This window comes from Canis aureus, chromosome 27 (genome assembly GCF_053574225.1).
Source record: "Canis aureus isolate CA01 chromosome 27, VMU_Caureus_v.1.0, whole genome shotgun sequence".
In the NCBI taxonomy this organism is placed as follows: Eukaryota; Metazoa; Chordata; class Mammalia; order Carnivora; family Canidae; genus Canis; species Canis aureus.
The window spans coordinates 42,983,894-43,004,356 of record NC_135637.1 but is presented as its reverse complement, the minus strand read 5'-3'; the positions used below and the strand labels follow the sequence as shown (position 1 = coordinate 43,004,356).

Sequence of the window (20,463 nt, the reverse complement as noted above, 5' to 3'; positions counted from 1 at the left end):
GAAAGAAAGAAAGAAAGAAAGAAAGAAAGAAAGAAAGAGAAAGAAAGAAAAGAATGAAAGAAAGAGAAAGGAAGGAAAGAAGGAAGGAATCCTTTAAAGTATGCATGTTTTTATCTATTCCTCCTGAATTTTTATTATTTGCTAATTAGCTATAGTCAGTGTCAAGGTACTTGGGAAATGCTTCAATATCATTTGGAGAAGTTTGTCATCAACGTCGTTTTTGCAGTTTAGTACAGTAGAAAAACTGATCATCATAAAATCATTAGATTATTTAACAGTATTTCTGTTACTGCAGAGTTAATAGCATGGATGAGCCCACAGAATGTAATCACTGCCCAGACAGACCCTGTGGACATCTCGAGGATGCCAACACCACCTTGGCATCTGTCATGGAAGCAGATGCTATTTGCATCTGTTTTCTGTGACAGTCACTGAAGGCGGCAGAAAAAAAAATTTAACACAAGCTGCTCAAGTATTCAAGAACATATTCGGTTTGTCAAGGTACTTTTTAAAAATTATTGTAAGAGATGAGATTTATAGGAAATACATATTTTAAACAGCCAAGAAATATTTAAAATGAATTTACTTGTGAACACATGTATTGTGTCTGATTTCTAATGGCTTGCTCTCATTGAATTCTTTAAAAAAAAAAGATTTTATTTATTTATTCATGAGAGACACAGAGAGAGAGAGACAGAGACAGAGACAAAGGCAGAGGGGGAAGCAGGTTCCATCGGGAGCCCGATGTGGGACTCGATCCCGGGACTTCAGGATCACACCCTGAGCTGAAGGCGGACACTTAACCACTGAGCCACCCAGGTGTCCTGCTCTCATTGAATTCTATAGGACAATATTTTTAGGCAAAAGGAGAAGAGAAAGGAGAAAAACAGTTCTTTCCTTGTAAAACTTAATGCTAGAATTATTGACCAAATTTACCATCTATTGTGTATTTGAAATATGGCTTCCGTAAGATAGGTTTATTTAGGTTATTATTGTCTCTTCAATTTTTTTAAAAAAATTTTTTTTTATTTATTTATGATAGTCACAGAGAGAGAGAGAGAGGCAGAGACACAGGCAGAGGGAGAAGCAGGCTCCATGCACCGGGAGCCTGATGTGGGATTCGATCCCGGGTCTCCAGGATCGTGCCCTGGGCCAAAGGCAGGCGCCAAACCGCTGCGCCACCCAGGGATCCCCTGTCTCTTCAATTTTTAAGTCTTTTTTTCTCCTAATGACCTTGGTTATTTGGCTAAAACCCCATATGAATTTTTAAAGTAGAATCAAAGGTAGTTTGCTTCTCAAGCACCTGAGAAAATCCTAAGTTTGATTTTCCCAGTGGCTCTTCCTAAAGTGATTTTATCAGTCCTGGGTAGAAGCTGGACTGCAACAGTAATTTTAAAAAATTACACCCCGTCCACATAATCTATATGTAAAAACAACCACAGGATACATAATGTTGGGATGTTACGACAATAACAAATAGGAAAATGGCTGCACATATGGAGCGAGGACTGTTTTATTGAACTAAACATAATTTTATCCAGTAGCTATAAAGAAGAGGTAGCAGATTTTGTTATGAGACATTTGTTGATAAATAATAAATTATTTTCCCTTGAGTTTAATAGACCTCACTGCTACTGAAGGAGCTCTCCTAGGTATGCAATGTGTGTCCGAAGGTAACTTTCTTGTAATGTTCCATTTGCACATTATACTTATTGAAAACAGTCTCTACATCTAGTGTTTTATTCAATATCTTTTTAATCATCTCTAAGATGGCTATTGCTGTCAATATGATTTGCAATAATGATTCCTCTTGATTATATTTAGCTCTAGTAATGGCATCTATTTCAGTTGGCATAACATTTTGGTTTCTCTAAGAATATTCTGGGCTTTGCTGGAGATAGTAAATCCATGATGGCTGTCCAAAAAGAAAACAGGTTGCATCTCTAACCAGGGAAAAAAAGAAAGATAACATGTGAATTCCTACAGAAGAATTTTAAAAGTGCCATTTACAACAAACTGGCGGCTCATAGACCTTCCTGTTTCATTTCTCACCAGAAGAGTCAGACTGTGCTGTTCACAGTCTAAAGATGTTCCTGAAAAACCTGACATTAATTAGGAGACTAAACACATAGGTTAATGTATAAGCAAAGATCTCTGTATTTTTTAAAATTCTGGAATGCAAAGTCTCAAACAAGATGTAATCCAAACTTATTTTAAACACATAAACCTATAAATATAGTTTAATACTTCAATCAAAACTCAGTTGGATCTCCTAAATAGAAACTAGTAAATTTTTTTTTTAAAATTTTTATTTATGTATGATAGTCACAGAGAGAGAGAGAGAGAGAGAGAGGCAGAGACATAGGCAGAGGGAGAAGCAGGCTCCATGCACCGGGAGCCCGATACGGGATTCGATCCCAGGTCTCCAGGATCACGCCCTGGGCCAAAGGCAGGCGCCAAACCGCTGCGCCACCCAGGGATCCCTAGAAACTAGTAAATTAAACGGTTTTATATTTAATATGAATTGAATTCATATTAATTCCTCCTAGAATTACATAAGACTTTAGGGCTTAAATTAATGGATAAGCAAATTTTTATGTATCTTTTATAATTCAGTTGTGTCAAATACACGTGTGTACTTCTATTATGATTCATGTGTTCAGATTATCTAATTTTGAAACAAAATATAAAGTTGGTGATTGCAAGAATTACTTTAGAGAGGGAGCACAAGGTTGTCCAGTTAAGAACATCTTAGTTCTACGTGGATTAAAAGTGTTAAAATATGAACCTTATATATGCATGCAGTGCAGATAAGAATGCAAACGAATGATCTACTGGAAGCATAACTAGGCCTATAATTCAACACACATTAACTGTAATCATTATATATTTATCAAATGGACCATTCCTTTTTTAAAGAAAGGATGAATTAGTTGAAGTTTTCATTACAGTAAAAATAAATAAATACAAATATTTCACTTATATATAGAATATTTTTACAGTAACTTTAAAAACAATCAGATCTCTCATTATACAAATATATTACTTCTTCCTTAACATGTGAAATACATTAAACTTTCAAAACATTTTAAAAAGTATGAGATCATTACCATTGACGGTTCAGTAATAAGTAAAATAAGCCACAACCAAATACAGTTTTAAAATATAGAACAGCAATAAATAAATAAATAAATAAAGTAAAATAAAATAAAATAAAATATAGAACAGCTTAAGAGGATAATTTTCATATATTTATGGAGAACGAAGAACTCATGACTTATCAGCAAAGTTCACATTTTAAGGAGGGTTTCAGTGGTTACATGTGAATTTCCAAAATATGAAAGCTATTGAGACAAGATGTAGTTTGATATAAAGGTACACGCACGTCAAACTTAAAAATTCTTTTATATATCAAAAGACACAATAAAGAGAGTGAAAGGGAAACCTCTGGAATGGGAAGAATTTTTGCAAATCATATACCTGATAAGGGTTTGATCTAGAATATATAGAGAACTCCAACAACTCAACAACAACAAAAAACAACCAACCAGATTTTAAAATGGGCAAAAGACTTGAACAGGCATTTATCTGTTCATTTATGAGTATATGGAAAGATGCCCCAAAACATTCACCATTAGAGAAGGGCAAGTCAAAGTCACGATGAGATATTACCCCACACCCTATACAATGGCTATTATCAATACAACAGAAACTAAGAAGGGATGGGGAGGATATGGAGAAATCAGAGCCCTTGTGCCCTGCTGGTGGGAATGTAAAATGGTACCAGCTGCTGGGGCACCAGACGGGATGAGCACTGGGTGTTATTCTGTATGTTGGCAAATTGAACACCAATAAAAAATAAATTTATCATTAAAAAAAAAGAAAAGAAAAAAGAAAACAGTATGGTGGTTCCTAATAAAAAAACAAAAATAGAATCAGCATATGTATTCGTCTGCTCAGGCTGCCACAACAAAATACCATAGGCTGAGTGGCTTAAACACCAGAAACCTGTTACACAAAACTGAGGCTTGAGACACCCAAGATGCAGGGGGGCCAGCTGGCTTGGGGAGCAGTGAGAACCATCTTCCCTGCTTGCAGATGATGACCTTTCCGACGCCCCCCCCCCCAAAAAAAAAAAAAGAGGAGAGAGAGGCTGGGAGAAAGGAAATTGCTTAATGGGTACAGACTTTTGGTTTTGCAAGATGGAAAAGTGCTGGTGACCTGTTTATATACATATAACTTAGTACTTCTCAACTCAACTGCACGCTTAAAAGCGATTAAGATGGTAAATTTTATGGAATGTGTTTTTTACTATACTTAAAAATACCAGATTCCTTGCCATCTCTCCAATGATCTTCTGAGATTTATTTTTAGAAGTTTTGATCTGGATCACTAAGTTATAATTCAATCTATAAGAATGTCAATACACACAAAATGTACTTTTAACTGAATGGTATTTTAAAAATAGTATTTCCGTTTTAATGTTACAGGTGAGCTCTTCCTAAAGCTAAGGAAATGATTTTTTTTTTTTTTTTTTTTTTTTTAATTTTCACAAAAGAAGGGCAGCCTCTGTGGCTCAGCGGTTTAGCGCCGCCTTCAGCCCAGGCAGGGCATGATCCTGGAGACCCGGAATCGAGTCCCACGTCGGGCTCCCTCTGCCTGTGCCTGTGCCTCTCTCTCTTCTCTGTGTGTCTCTCACGAATAAATAAATAAAATCTTAAAAAAATACAAATTTTCACAAAAGTAGGCTACCATAAGTGGAAACTCAATATTGCTTACTATTATGCCAATTTAATCTAATTAGGTTATATTAATATGTAACTTTTCTCTGTATCCCACCAAGATGTTTTCACTATTTTAGGACAAAAATAAATAAATAGAAAGCGTTGATGAGCTTACAGAAGCAGAAACAATTCTGAGGCCACAAATCCGTGTCTGTGACTTGTCAAATCTGAGAAACAAAAAGGCAGTGAGGGCAGCTTTGCTAGGATGACAAGCACATTCAGAAAAAGTTGGGGCATATTCAAGAAGTTTGCACTTTTGGAAACTATAGTCCCACTTGACAAATTAGTGCCCCCTGTCTGCTCCACCCTCCTAAGGTCTCCTGCTACCAGGGCTGGGGTGCAGGTGAAGCCGGGTCCCATTCAAAGGAACTAGCAGGAGCGCAGAAGCTCACAGGGACCCCCAGGGGCCCCCCTGGAGGGGAATTCAGGAGGACGCACCGCACACCAGGGTGTGCCAGCTCGGGGTTCACCAGGTGCTCCTCCTCTGAGCCAGCCGCTGGGGCCTGCGGGGTGGGGGGCGCCCTGGCCACAGTTCCCCGGCTTATCCCCGACAGTGTGGGTGCCCTCCCGTGATGCGCCCTCCCCGGGCACCCCGCTGACCGGGTGCACCCTCCCCGGGGACCCCGCTGACCCAGGGTGGCCTCCCTCCCCGGTGCTCTCGGGCGCGCCCTCCCCGGGGCCCCCCTGACCGGGTGGCCTCCCTCCCCGGTGCTCTCGGGCGCGCCCTCCCCGGGGCCCCCGCTGAACGGGTGCGCCCTCCCCGGGGACCCGCTGACCGGGTGGCCTCCCTCCCCGGTGCTTTCGGGCGCGCCCTCCCCGGAGCCCCCGCTGACCGAGCGCGCCCTCCCCGGGGCCCCCGCTGACCCGGTGGCCTCCGTCCCCGGTGCCCTCGGGCGCGCCCTCCCCGGAGCCCCGCTCGCCTGGCGCCCTCTCTCGCCCGCGGGAGGAGCTCGGTGCGCCTGCCCACGGCCCCAGCCCTGTCCTCCCGCGCAGGCCGCGCTGGTCTCGCTCCCGGGAGGCGGTGCGCGGAGGCCGCCGCGGGCACTGGGCGCGCGGCTCAGCGGGCGCGCGCGGGGTCCGCTCGGCCTGGGGCGCCTTCTCCGTCCACCTTGCGGAGGGCGCCGGTCCCCCCGGAGTCGGGGTGCCTTCCCCGTTGCTCAGGCTGCGCGGGCGGCGTCCCCACCCGGGGGTGCCCCCGTCCTCCCCTGCCCGCGCCCTGACTCTGCGTCGGGAATGAGCCTGGAGCCCGGCGATGCTCGCCCGTCCCGGCACCGCGGCGACGCCTGAGGTCACCGGACGCGCGGCCGGCCCGCAGACCGTGGAGAGGACCCTGGGGACAGCCGGGCTGCGGGCACTTCCCGGCTCCGTGACCAGCCCCTCCCGCGCCCCAGAAGCAGCCGGAGGGAGGGCGACGTTGGGAAGACCGAGCCCCGCGGCGGGAGCGCACGGCGTAGGGGTCGACGCAACACGGACTGCCTGGGAATGTGCACGCGGAGCCTGTTTATTTGCAGGAATAAAATGAGTTGTGTGCGTTACTGAGGTTCTCCCGCCCCCCCCCCCCGCCCCGCCGTGCGCCCCCCCGCCCCCCGGGAGCACACGCGGGCGCTGAGGCCAGTTGGCGAAGTTGGCAGCGCCTGGGGGTGACGCGCCGCAGCAGCTCGGCTCGGACCCCGCGAGCGCACGGCGGCCGCCGGCAGGAGGAGCGCTCCCGGGGACCCCGTCCCGCTCGCTCCCGGGCACGCACACACGCTCGCGCTCACGGGCGCGCACACAGGCGCGCACGGCCCCCCGCCCCCCGCGCGATTCCCGGGCGCGGCCGCTAGAGGGAGGCCCGCCGCGCGCAACCGGAGCGGACCGCGAGCTGCCGCTCTCCCGCCGAGTTTGCGTTTTCCGCCTCCGTGGTCCCGCCGAGGGGGCCCTGGGGAGGCCGAGGCCGCTCCCGGCTGGGGGCGCGGGGGTCCTGGCCCTGCACAGCCGCGGGCTCCCCTTTCCCGGGGGGACCCCGTGCTGCTCCCCGTTCCTCACTGCGCTGCACCTGCAGGTGTCCGGGTGCCCCGCGCAGGGCCGGGACCGCCCCGAAGTGCTCCCTTTGCGTGTCCTGGTCGGGAAGGAGCGTGCAGAAGGGGCCGCGGAAGGGCCACCCCCACCCCCCCACCCCCCGTTTTCGGAATCCTGTCTCCACCTCCGCTGCATCTTCCTCCTTACTTGCAAACACGCCGCCGACGTCTGAGTGCCGCGGCGCCCGTGGGAGCGCCCGCGGGGCAGGGACCCGCGCGTCTTCACCCAGGAGCGAGCACGAACTCCCTCTGCCCTCCTCTGCGAGTCTGAACGAATTCCTCGCCACCGGCCTGGGAGGAACGCAAACCCTGCAGCTCGCCGCCTGTGCTAACGCGGGGCCCTGGGAGATGCTGCTCGTGCAAAGGCCCGGGGGCTCCCGGGGGGGTGCGCGCGAGAGCAGCGTCTGAGACTGGCCGCCAGCACCCTGGGGACGCTTCCCGGGGCTTCATCTCCCCGCGCTCCGAGCGGGAGGCCGCGGGTCCGGCCAGGGGAGGGTTTGGCACGATCCGGATTGGGGGTTCCAGACGGGAGCGTGTCCTCCCCCCGCCCTCCCCGCGCCCCGTGGATCCCAACTAACTTTGCAGAATGACGGGGAATGAGGCCTCCGAGGCCGGCGGCGCGGCAGCGAGGCTGCGCTGAAGAGCGAGCTCGGGGCGCCCGGCCCCCCGGTCCACGCAGCGCGGCCGCGTCCTGCTCGCCGAGCGCGCCCCCAGCACGGGGCCGGCGGCGCCCCGACTCGGACGCGGGGCTCAGGGGCCGACCTGCGCCGCGCTCGGCCCCGGAGGCGGGCGGCCCCTCTCCCGGCGCGCGCAGCCCGCGCCCCGCGCGCCCTCCCCGGCGGCCCCCGCTCGGCCCGGCCCCGCGCAGCAGCCGCGCACTTCGGAGCAGTTACTCGGCGCGGAGGGAGGCGCGCGAGGCTGGCCCCCCCCTCCCCTCCCTCCCCGCGCTCCCCGCGCTCCCCGCGCGCAGGCTTCCTGGCGCCCGGCCCCCGCCAGGCTCGCTCTCCAGCGGGAGGGAGGGAGGGAGGGAGGCGCGGGGGCTGCGCGCATCCCGGGAGACGCGGCGCTTTTCCGGGGACTCCGGGGCCACCGCGGACCAGGCGCGCTCGGGCATCGCTCCGGGAGCCTGAGCATCCCCCCGCCCCCCGCGGCTGCGGGGACGGCCGCCCTTCCCCCCGGGAGCTGCCCTCCCCGCGGCACCTGCAACTTGTTCCGCTGCCCGCCGTGCCCCGCGTGCGGCTCCAACATCAAAGTTTTCCCTTCCTTTTACCGGAAAAAGCAGCGCGTCGCATCCCCGGCTCGCCTCCCCCGCGCGGTCTCGGCCGGGCCTCCGGGAGCGGCGGAGGAGGGAGCTGCCGCCGGGCCCCTCGGTGACCCTCGTGCCGGCGCAGGAGCCGCTGCCTGCGGCTGGGACGCGCGCCCGAGCCTTCCGGGGACCCTCCGGGTGCGCCCCGGTCGCATCCCCGCCTCGTCCTGGGGCCGCCCGCGGCGAGCGCTGGGCTCGGGCGCCCTGCGGGACCCGGGCTCCCGCCGTTCGGGGTCCGCGCGTCCGCGGCTGCGGAGGAGCCACGGGAGGAAGCCGGCGGCGGCGGTGGAGCCCGGAGGTAGGCGAGGGGCTGGGACCGGGCGCCCTGCGCGCAGGTGGGCTGCACGGGGCGCCGGCTTTGCGGGACCCGGGCTGCCCGCGCGCCCCTCCTGCCGCGCCCTGTCCCTCCCGCTCGGGCTGGGGCTGGGGCTGGGGCTGGGGCTGGGGCCGGGGCCGGGGCTGGGGCTGGGGCTGGGGCCGGGGCCGGGGCGCCGGTTCAGCGCGCTCCCAGGGCGGATGGCCCTCCGCCGCTCCCCGCCTCCGTGCCCCGCAGCTGGCCTTTGGAGCTGCTGGCGGGGCGGTTGAGGGGGGGTCCCCGGGAAGTTGGTAGCTTGCAGGTTGTGAGAAGGTCCAACTCGATTTTATTCAGTTTCTTAAAGGATGTGTTTCCTGTGGGCAAGAATCATGGGAAAGAAATGCCAGTGTCGTGTACAACTGCAATCCAGCTCGGAAATCACCTTCATTTCCCCCCGCCCCCCCAAAAAAGAAAAGTTTACCCCATGCAAGTTCCCGTAATGTCCAGATATAAAGCACGGAGGCTTGGCTTGCTGTAGCAGCTGTAAACTGGGGAGGGGGCTCTCCTGTTCTTAAAGTGCCGGGTGTCAAGGGCGTTGTGGCCAGGTTGCCTGCCTGCCTGCCTGCCTCCCCCCCTTGCCTCCCTCCTTGCCTCCATCCTTCCCCAGCTCCCTCTCCCAGGTGCTGCCCCCCGTAACAAAGCCCCGGGGAGGTAAAAGGGAACGGAACACTTTTACAGTCTGCAGGAATGATGAGACTTGGCTGTTGCCAGCCTTGCCTGAAGTTTTTTATTTAAATACCTCATCTTGTTTTTGTTTTTGTTTTTTTTTTTTCAGTTAAAAGAGGTAATTTTGGGGGTAAGACTGATGCATGCAGTATCTGGGGTGCACAGTTCAGCATGGTAAGATTTGGGATGTGGTGTGTGTAATTGATCCCTCTGGTTGCATGTTCAGTAATGACAGAAATTGCAGGAGATGGTAGAAACAGCCCTTGATTTTTTTTTTTTTTTTGCCAAGCAATATTTTTGGACTGTGGGGGGAAATTAAAAAAAAAAATCAGTATCAAAATGTAGGTATGGGATGCATAGAGGAAAGCGGAGAGGTAAGTTAACTTTACTGAGAATCAGTGGGATTTCATAGCTGCATATGGTAATCAGGGAACTAAATGAACAGTGAGCTTTCCCAGCTTGCAATGCCCTATCTGTAGGAAGACTGCTGTTCCATCTCATTTCTGCCCTGGTTTGTGGGAATAGAGGGCTGTTGCATGGGTTCGTTTAGTTCCTGACACACGGGTGCTGTAGATGCCAGGATGTCTGTCCTGCAGAGAGAGACCAGGTCCAGGACCCAGCCCCAGGCCACAGGGCTGCCTCTCCACTACCAGGAATCCTTCAGGGAAGCTGCAACTAGTGGAATCTGGAGCGTCTTCCTCTGCGCTTCCTTTCCTCCTCCTCTGCTCCTCTGCACTGGTGCCTCCCGATCTGAACCTAAATCTCTTCTGTGAAATAAGCTCCGTCCCTCACGTGTTCCTTCTCCCATGGCAGCACTGAGCTGGGGTTGCCCTGAACTGAACTTGTTAAACCCCCAGCAGTAAACTGTGTGCAGTTGTCAGGTGCTCAGCAAGCTCCCTGCTGAGCCAGGTGTGTAGGGGGGGCGTGAGGGGAGACCCCAATACCGTGGGAGTGGGAGACAGACTAAGCTAGGAGTATGGGTCGCACTTAAGTAGAATTGGGGCAGGGCAGATGGGGTGGAATAAAGCTGAAATCTGAGGGTGTGTGTGTGTGTGTGTGTGTGTGTGTGTGTGTGTGTAGAGGGGTCCGGTTATCAGCAGGAATCAACCTTATCTTAGATCTGCACCAGCAGGTTATCTCAAAGGTCAGACTCCTTGCTTGATAAATGCTTTAAAAAGGATTGGGAATCCCAGGAAACTAAACAGCCCTCCTTTGCCCAAATAAACCCCTTAGTCTTAGGGTGGAAGACAGTTTTTGTCCAATTTTAGTGCCTAAGAATGCATAAAAATGGAGATTTATGACCCCAGACACATGAGAAATTTGTTCAAGAGGATCCAATTAGCTGCATGTTTAACGCCATGGGTGATTCCAATTCTCTAGCTCAAGAATTATTCTGTGAAAAACACAGGCTTAGTGTTAATGAACTTGCTTTTTAGGGAAGGCATCATGTTAATCTGAATTTTTTTTCTAATGTTTATCTTCTTGAGTTTTTCTTGTTTTCCATTACCTGTGTCATTTTTGTTGTCACATCTGTTCTGCTAGGAGATGGCTCTTCTCAAATATCAAACTTTTATCGTTTGTAGATTTGAAAGGATGGATGGTGGCCATTTGAGATTAAGACCAGGAAGCACTAATGTGCCTGTGTCACTCAGGTGGTAGAAATGCTTCTCGATTGAGATTTTATGTTTTATTTTTTTATTTTTATTTTTTTTAAGAAACGTACTTGATGGTTTGGTTAAGTAAACATGATCATCTCTTCCTTACCAGAAGAAGGATATTTTTAAAAATGTTAATCTTTTTATTTCATATATTTACATATTTACCTTTTTGCTAACACGGCAAGTATTTCAAGTAGCTTACATGATACAATAAAAAGAAAAAGTAAACTTAAAAATCCCTACAATCAATTTTTGCTATTCTCCCCATGAATAAAAAAGACTTCACGGAAGTGACATAAAGGTGGAGGAAAGGATTGATGAACTCCTGAACCCAATGAAAAAAACTGGTCATTTCATCGGGGTCTTATTTTCCAAGTGACATTTCCATGAAATTCTTAATTTTCCCCATTCTTTCCAACCAAAACAAGTTGGTCATTCATTGTCATGGTCTTCATTATGTGTGGTGTTCACTGATATTTTGTTATTAGGTTCTCATTTCTGCACTTCATCGTATGTTGTATACAGTGTTGCTTGTACAGAAGATGTTTTCACATTAGTAAGGGATTAGAGCTTTCTGTTGCTTAAACGTTTGCACCATAAAGGCACGGCATCACATTCGAATAAAGGAGGAGGATATTGTATTTGCTTATTTTCTTAAAAAAACAAAACAAAACACTATTTAGTTGTATACGTACGTTGGTTGACTACTACTTGAAATTGTGTGCATGCTGAAAGTTCTTTAAAATGCAGCTTCCATGTTTTAATAAAATAGGACCTCTCAAGTGATTTATGGCACAGATGTGGCTCATGTGAACTAAAGGCTAATTTTGGAGTTGTTTTGTTTTTGTTTTTTGTTGAAACTCCAACAGCCTCTTTGGATGTTTGGTTGATGACGCTGTAAGACGTGAAAAAGCTGGGAAGGAAATCACAGACTTACTTTAATCCTAGCGGGATAACCTTAACCTAAGAAAGGCACAATTTTGCTTCGTATTAGACCCAAATCACAGATGTTATAACTGATGCATGGAGGTAGAAATGTAGTGCCACCCGTTCCAGGATTCCTGCCACATTTTAAAGACTTTTGGTAAAGTGGTGACATCACTGAAAGCAAAGACGATCCATTTCTATGTTTAAAAATATGTGAACTTTTACATAGAGGTTCTGGAAACTTCTTTTTCTATGACATAGCCCCTCCCCCCTGGGGTGAAAGAGAGAGTAGCCCACATGGTGGCACTGTTGTGATGAATAATATTTTACATAATTCTACCCTTGAACCACCATTAGCTACCAGTATACCAAAGGAAACTTTGGGCTTTTCTCTAATGATAAATTTTCTGACAGCATCTTCCTAGTAAACATACTATTTTTTAGGTCCGAGTGCCCATTGTTGCCAAGGACGGCCTTTTAAAAAATGATTTCCCAATCTCTGTCCAAGAAAACCTAGAAGCCATGACTCCTATATTTTTTTTCCATTCTCCTCCCCTGTGTTCTGACATAAATCACTTCATAGCTATAGAAGATACTATCTCTTTTTTTTTTTAAGATACTATCTCTTAAAGTGATTTTCACATTTAGTAGGTACGTACTTTTCCAGTCATCTGCAGTGTTACATATCTTATCTTTGTTCTGTTCTTAAAATCAGAGTGGCTCCTCTTCTACATGGTACACCACATGTGTTTACCTTAAATTCCTCTATGCTACCAGAAAAAAAAAAAAAATCCACAATATGTCAGCGATTTAATGGATTCCTTAACAGATCGTTTGCATTTTAATAGAAGGCCAGGAGAAGAAAACATATCCTAGCACGTGTCTCCAGGGAGGGTTTGCAGGTCTTTAGACAACCATTCCTACAAGGTAAGGCTTCCCAGACCCCAGTCACAGGTATATGAGGCCGGCTCTACAACCTGGTTGAGATCTGCAGGCCTCCCCTGTGGGTTATCTCATGTCGGGCGTGTCAGAGCCTATCCAAAGACTTCAGTGCAAACAAGCAACGAGAATTGAGTCCATAGCTGAGATTTGAACAAGGAGAATAGGACGTTATCGCTAATGTAGGAACAGAAGATGGAATCCAGGGACTAGGGAAATTAGAAAGGTAGGCCACATATTAGATCCTGTCTTTTTGGGTTGGCCATTGGCAAGATTTGTGAGTGGGATCACACTGGAAGACCCAACTGGGGAAGAGAGAACAAACACAAGCCATGGGAGAGGTCCTAGTGCCTGGGGCCGGTCCTCCTGGGCTTTGAGGGTGCAGGGAGGACGTTTGCCCACCTGTCTCTTGCAACTTCTTCTTTTGCTAGTGTTTGAGAAATTGCTCTATAGGATGACAAGTGCAAGTTTGATTCCTGATGAAAGGAAATTCTTCATTCTTCAGTCTTAAAACCATAATTGTCTTCTAAGAATTGCATCTCCTGGGTTACTTACAGAGCAAAAGGGCTGTGGTTGGTCAATGACATCATTTAACGTCTTACAACTTAGGCAAGGATACTGAGATTTCCGTGGACTGCATCCTACAGCTGCGTAGAAAAGGGTGAAGCAGAAATGCGGACTTCCGTTTTAAAGATAAATAAAACATTAGGAATGACTTCTGTGGCTGTAGGTGTTTTCTAACTTTCCTACGGTTTTTATTTGTGAATTATGTAAATCCCCACCTCTTCATGATGAATTATTTTCACGGATGAAGCAAGAAAGGGAAAGAAAGCACATCTGTCGATTTTGACTTAAGATATTTGAGAATCCTGTGAAAAAAGGATCTCAAAGTTATTTTCTCATATTGTTTTTTTTCTTCTTACATGCTTCAAATAACAAGAAAATCTTATGTATGTAATATATTTTAGAAATACATATATAACATATATCAGAATACATATGCATTAGGATTTTCCTGTTGAACTTACTCTGATTGACAGGTTTATCCCTTTTCATTTTGAAGTTCTCTCCCCATTGCTACTGAAGACAGACTTTTCTGAGAGATTAAAAAAATCAATTATTAATTAATCTAATGATTTGATTCAAAATTCCTTCTAAGAATATTTTTAAAAGGATAATTAACAATCAAATAGGTATGAGTTAAAAATCCATAATGTCTCAGTTCTTATTTTTCTCTGCTAGAACACATAAGCCAAATGCTATTTACATTATTATTTATACTGTGTTTCTGATAGATTTCAATGTACTTAGAAGAGTAAAAATTATTTGTATTCACCAATATTATGATTGAATCATTTGATGGATCAATGGAATCCAATTACTGTATTTTTGAAATACTGTATTTTTGTACATTTCTGATTAAAACAGTGTTACTGTCTTAAAAATAATTCTGTAACATTAACACAATACATATTATTCAGAACAAGTTTTAGGTAATTTAATATGTATGAAATTAGCATCTGCATAACATTTTATGTTCTCTTAAATGGGTTTGTAAATGTGAAACAAAATTTTAAATTATTAAAGGGGTCTTTATGTGCAAAAATGTATGTGTAAAGTTGAGTTTATATCATTATTTGCATTATATTTCATACAGTTTAAAGCGTTATAGGTGTTGAATCCTGAAACATTATTACAATTGAAAAAATAACATTAATTACTATATGACAGCTAAATTACATATTAACTATGACTTTGCAATAAACCTGGAGACCTAATAACTCCATTTTTGGGGGTGTTATACTGTTTCCTCTAAAAAGTATTATACTGGTTTATTAAACATGTCATGGTAAATTTTTAAGGTACAAATATATATATTCTTGTTGATCAGTGTGTGACAAGGTGAGGCAATATAAGTTGATTCTATAGTTCGGTATCCAGAGTATAAAAATAATAACCCTATGCAGATATGTACAACACATACACACGCACAAATAATGATTTTTAAAGAATGCCCATGGTCACCCAACTCCTCACAGTCTAAAATATATCATGTGTACTTAGCTCTAGGAATTGGTTTTCTGTTGGCCTTTAGAATCCATCTGGCCATGACATACTGATGACTTTTGGCATGTACTAAGAAATTACAAATCTACTTCTAAACATACTGTTTCCAAAAATAGCAGATTAAGTTTGGTAAAAACGCAATGAGTCTGTGTTCACTGTGAACATATTCTTCGGTAGGAGCATTATTAACTAACAAATATGGTGGAGATCAGAGAGCATTAGTACGTTTACTCATCTTTCTAATGAGAAAAAAAAAAAAAGACCATATGCTTAGAAATACATCTTAGAAAAGAACACTAATTACTCTGGGCGAAAATTTAATAAATAAAAAGTTGGTAAATGAAGACTTACTGTAACTGATTAAAAATTATGGCATTCCAGTATTTGTAAAATTAATATTAATATAATTATAAAATTATAAAAATTAATATTAAATTATAGCATTCCAGTATTGTAAAATTAATATAATTAATATTAATAAATATTGTAAGTAACTTCTATATTAAATACCCTTCAAGAAAGCCATATTTTTCAGCATGATAAGTAGCCAAAAACATTTCAGAAATTAAAAAAATGTAATATTTTTACATTTATACTTAGACTAAAAAATAAGCGAAAATAATAATAAATTATCACGTAGAAATTTATTTTACGCCAGTTATGATTTCAAGAATTTTACATTTACTAACTCACTTATCTTTAGAACTTCGTTAGGTAAATCTTATTGTTTTCCCAATTTATTGATTAAAAAAATGCATGCTCACAAAAGTGAAGAGCTCTGGCCAGAGTCATCCAGTAAGAGATGGAATTCGAATCAAGAGTCCAGATACGGTGCTTTGGCGCCCTATGCTCTAGGGCTCTTGATGACTTTCCTAAATACCACGAGCCACTATGTGAACTCCCCGTAGACATGACTAATGTCACATCAGACAGTATGTGATTGTGCTCATTGCCAGCCCCAGTTTTACTTTGAGGATCTTCTATTCTGATACAGTTTCGCATTTATTATATGAGAAAAAGAACATACTGCCCTAACTTGCAAGTCTGTGTTTTGTATCTTTAGAAGTTAATTACGTGACTGTTCTTTTTTTGTTTTCTTCATGAAGAAATTCTTATTTTTCGCATTTAAGTCACCTGGAATACTGGGTTCAACCTATCAACGTATGCGGGTGCCTTTTTTGTAAGACTGAAATAGCTTTCTTCTGAAAAGAAGGTTTTGCCAAACAGAATATGTTGACAATCGTGCTTTTCTTGTTTTCGCACATTTAATTTTCACCTGGATTCCAAACTCTGCTGCGTTCCTTTCTGTTCTACAAAGAGCAGGAAGCACAGGTTCTCCTCCCTGAGTCTGTGGTCGTCGTGCTAGGCATGTTGTCTGTATGTGTGTTCATCCAGGGGGGGCTCCTGGAGGCCAGGTGATGTTCTGGATGGCATGCGTGCTAGCGGATTCACCTCCTGGAGGCCTAGTGGGGTCAGTGCGTGATACTGGGGGATGTTACAAGGCTGGAAGTTGGGCTTCTGGGCTCTGAGGCTTGTTTATGGCGATGCTGGACACACATTTCAGGCTGCTGAAAGGTGAGCGTTCTGAACAAGTGGGAGGAAAGCAGCAGACAAGAATAATTCAGGTATGACTGCCTGGTAGTGTTCTGTGTACGCAAATATCATCTTATAAATAAAAATGCTTGTCATGTATTGGAAAGGGAAAAAGGTGTATTTTTATATATTTAAGTGAAAATATGGTTGCGATTGTTCGTTTGTTTTTGTTTTTGGACACTCTTAGGAATAGTAGGCTTTCTGGCATTAGGAAAATAGATTCACAGACGAAAAGCTACAACAAGTAACACCTGACCTAACTCTTGTGAAAGCTGAAAAAGTTTTACCGAAGAGAATTTTCATACTAAACGACTAGTTTGACTTAAAACGAAACAACAAGGGTGCTTGGGTGGCTCGGTTGAGCGTCTTCCTTAGGCTCAGGTCATGATCTCAGGGTCCCGGGATTGAGTCCCACCTCGGGCTCCCAGCACAGTGGGGAGTCTGCTTCTCCCTCTGCCCCTACACCTGCTGATTCTCCCTCTTTCTTTCTCTCAAATTGATAAATAAAATCTTTAAAATAAAATAAGATAAAATGAAACAAGAAAACAAAACTGCTTAACAGAGAGAGCAGGTTTATGGGCATTCAGCATTTCTCTGGCTTTGAGTAGCTACGACTGAAAAATAAATAACAAAGCAATTCCATTTTTTTAAGAAAGGCAACCTGGCTTTCTCCTGGAATTGTATTTATTCTATACCCTTATACTTGTTGAAAATTATCTGAAATGAAAGCTCAGTTATTGGAGATAATTGTGCGTGTGTTTTTTTTTTTTATTTTTTTTTTATTTTTTAAATAAGGCCTCTGCATTCTGCTCTGATTTCATTAGAGTTACGTGTCTTTCTCTCTGCATTTTTTTTTCAGAACCAATCAGTGGCCCTCAGGCTTCTTTACAACTAAGCAGCATCGATTAAAAGTTAGAATAGAATTAACTTAAAAGTTGAGGAGGAAAACAAAGTCTTAGACTCGGGTGCAGTTCTAAAAGCTGATTACCGCACGAGAGAGATTCGTGTCGCAGGTGAAGTCTTCAGCCAAGGGTCTGCGGCCACAGAGTCGTACCCAGTGCCAGGCTGAAGTGAGGGCTGTAATGTAATCAGAGCTTTCCCAATCTAAATGGTCATTATCAGATAATTAGGAGGATAAGAATTAAAAGGAAGAGCAGCAGAGAACGTATTAGACTATTTCACTCTAAAACAATATGGGATCAATACCATTTCTCTGGAGCTCGGGGCACTAATTGTTAGAAAGAGATTGTAAGTGCAGCAGGTCGCAGAACTGATTATGCCAGTGAGATGTTTGATGATGTAATCCCGTTGGCACTCATTCATCCGCGGACAAGTGCTTTGTTGGTTCGCATTTCTCAACAGCAGAAATAGGGGCACGTTCTAGGGCTTCCATGAACACGCTACCTGTTCCCTTAGAGGCTTTCATTGCTTGCAGTAACTGCAGTGATTATACCTTTTTATTAGAGAAGTATTAGAAATATGAGGTTTCTGGAGTGCAGATGTCTATGTGGGGGTCCCCTCGTGATCTGGAACTTAGAAATAACATCTAAGTCCCATTCCCCATCTAATCTGAAACAGGGACAGGTGAACAAATGTAATAAACACCCCTATTTCCCAAGAAAGAGAATGGGAGGGATGCAACTGGGACAGTGATCTTTGTGGGATGCGTTCCACTTCATTCCTGCTTGCAAACTGGGCAGTTTATTCTCAGTCGTGTCTTCCTGGTAATAACCTCCTGGTGCAGGACAAATATCCTGTGACCTCCCGGGTTGTTCTTGCACGAGGGGCCTTGTTAGGTGGGGCTCTACCTCACATGTTGCACTTTACTTCCCCGTACAAATTTCATGTCACAATATTCTTTTCCTCCTCCCATTCCCAATTTCAGAATAATACACCCCAACGATGAAATCTTGAAAAATACAAAAGGAAAAAAATATCATCAATCCTACCGTTGGAAGATATCCTTGCTTATTTATAGTGGCCTGTAATTCTTTGTCAAGCTCATTTTTCCTTTGTATGTATGTATGTATTTATTTATTTATTTATGTTATTTATTTATTTATTTATTTATTTATTTATTTATTTATTTATTTTTTATTTTGAGAGAGAGAGAGTACACGTGCATGCCCACAGCGAGCTGGTGCGGGGAAGGGGGCGGAGAGATAGGTAGGGAGAGAATCCCAAGCAGGCAGGCTCCCATGTCCAGCGTGGGGGCTGGATCTCATGACCCTGAGATCATGACCTGAGCTGAAATGAAAAGTCTGTCTCTTAACCAACAGAGCCAGGCAGGTGCCTCAAGCTCGTGTTTCCTTTAAATAAAATACTACTTTTGTCCTTTATGAATTTACTATGAACATTTGAATACCAGTGTTTTTCTATCGCATTGTTTTTTACCAACATTATGCAGTTCTATTATCTGACGTCGCCACCTGGTATTGGGCTGAATTAGATCCAACGATGTATTTTGTTGTTACAGTTCAGTTTTTTAAAAGTTGGCTTTGCTGTCAGTACTTATAAATTGAAGAATTTTTGGAACTTTCTTCTTTTGAAAATATGGGAGATTCGGAAGTAGGAGGGCAACTTTGCTGCATGGTGGGTCAGGCTGTTCCCTAGGGCATTCTGACCTTATATCACACTACCTGGCTCTTAAATACCCCTCCTTAGTGTGGTGCTCATTTTGCAGTACTATAGATATATTGCTTCTAGAAATATCTTTATATATCTCTGCATTGCTTCAGTTAATTTCCTCTTATGTATTTGTAGGGGTAGAAAGTTACAGACTTAAAGTACATAGGAAGTGAGCAAGAAATTTGCACTTTCACTAAGCAACGTATTGTCCAATTCTTTTCTGTTTTACATTGTGTCCTTTTAATGGTGAGACTGACTTTAAATATATGATAATTATTTATTTGTATATCTTTATTTTTGAAATGACTTCATGCAATTTTGAGGTTTCCTTGCTAATTGAATTATTTTTATTGCTTCTTGCTATTTTTCACAATTTAACATCTTTAACTTTTGATGGTATATTTGAATGAATTGTTTCCACTTTTATGTCAGTTCTATTAATATGTCCATTACTTTTGCCTTTCATGATTTGCATAAAGAGCTTTCTTACTGTTTAATTATTTAAATATTCATTTACATCTTTTATTTTTAAATTTTATTTTATATTTCAGTACAGCCTGAGTTAATTATAATGTAAGATATTTATAGGGATCTGATTTTTAAATAATTTTCCAAATCATTAACCAATTAGCTAATGACCATTTATGGAACAGTTTAAATTATATTAGAATATAGTTCCAAATTAATGTGAAGGCTTCCTATAAAAGGAAAATTATTTCATTTTCTTTTAAAAGGCATTCTTTGCTTGTATTTGTCAAGACATCTTGTGTATTTTTTTTTTCTTGTGTATTTTCATCAGCTCTTATTAACAGGCATTATGTCACCCTCCTACCAAGATAACCTTGGTTGTCACACTATCTTGGTATGACTAATGCAGTATTCCTTATTAAGTCAACCTAAAACGGTAAAAACGGTTAGAAATCCCCCAGGAACATTGTTAGAAATAAGTTGAGCACACTGGTTTATTTAAACATTGATGGTTCGAGGTGGATCATCCAGGAACAGTGACCAAACTGCTTTTAACAAAATGTATATTAGCAAACTTTTAACATCAGCAGAAAATATTATTCCTTCAAAGGTCAGTCAAATTCATATCCTAGTAATGGCAATGTAAAATTGTGTTCAAATTTTATGTGGAAATCATCTTCAGAAGAGAGGGTATTTTGAATTATTTTACTATAGGTCATTTCTGTTATAGAGGATATATTAGAATGAAACTGTCTAACAAAAATATTTCTAAGTCTTGCTTTATCACCCATGCATTTAAAACAGTAGGACAAATTCCTTCTCATCAAGTATCAAGGTAGCTACTGGGTGCTCTTTCCAATACGATAGACCTTTTTATGTTTCTCTGAAACCAAAAGAGCTGCTGTAAAATTAATGAATCTGTTTGAATTCATTACAATCCCTACAAAGAACGACTCCCTCTGTCTGCTGGGTCTCTATTCTAAGATGAATTTAGGAAAACACACATCCCTCTCTT

General features: G+C 44.3%; 1 long non-coding RNA gene across 1 annotated transcript in view; it reads left to right on the top strand.

The window, feature by feature from the left end:
- Positions 1-8,364: 8,364 nt before the first annotated feature.
- The window catches only part of LOC144299571 (uncharacterized), a 694,273-nt gene continuing 682,174 nt past the window's right edge, over positions 8,365-20,463 (top strand). Inside the window, exon 1 of the long non-coding RNA XR_013366263.1 lies at positions 8,365-8,445. This is a non-coding gene — a long non-coding RNA (uncharacterized LOC144299571). The remainder of the gene's footprint in view (positions 8,446-20,463) is intronic.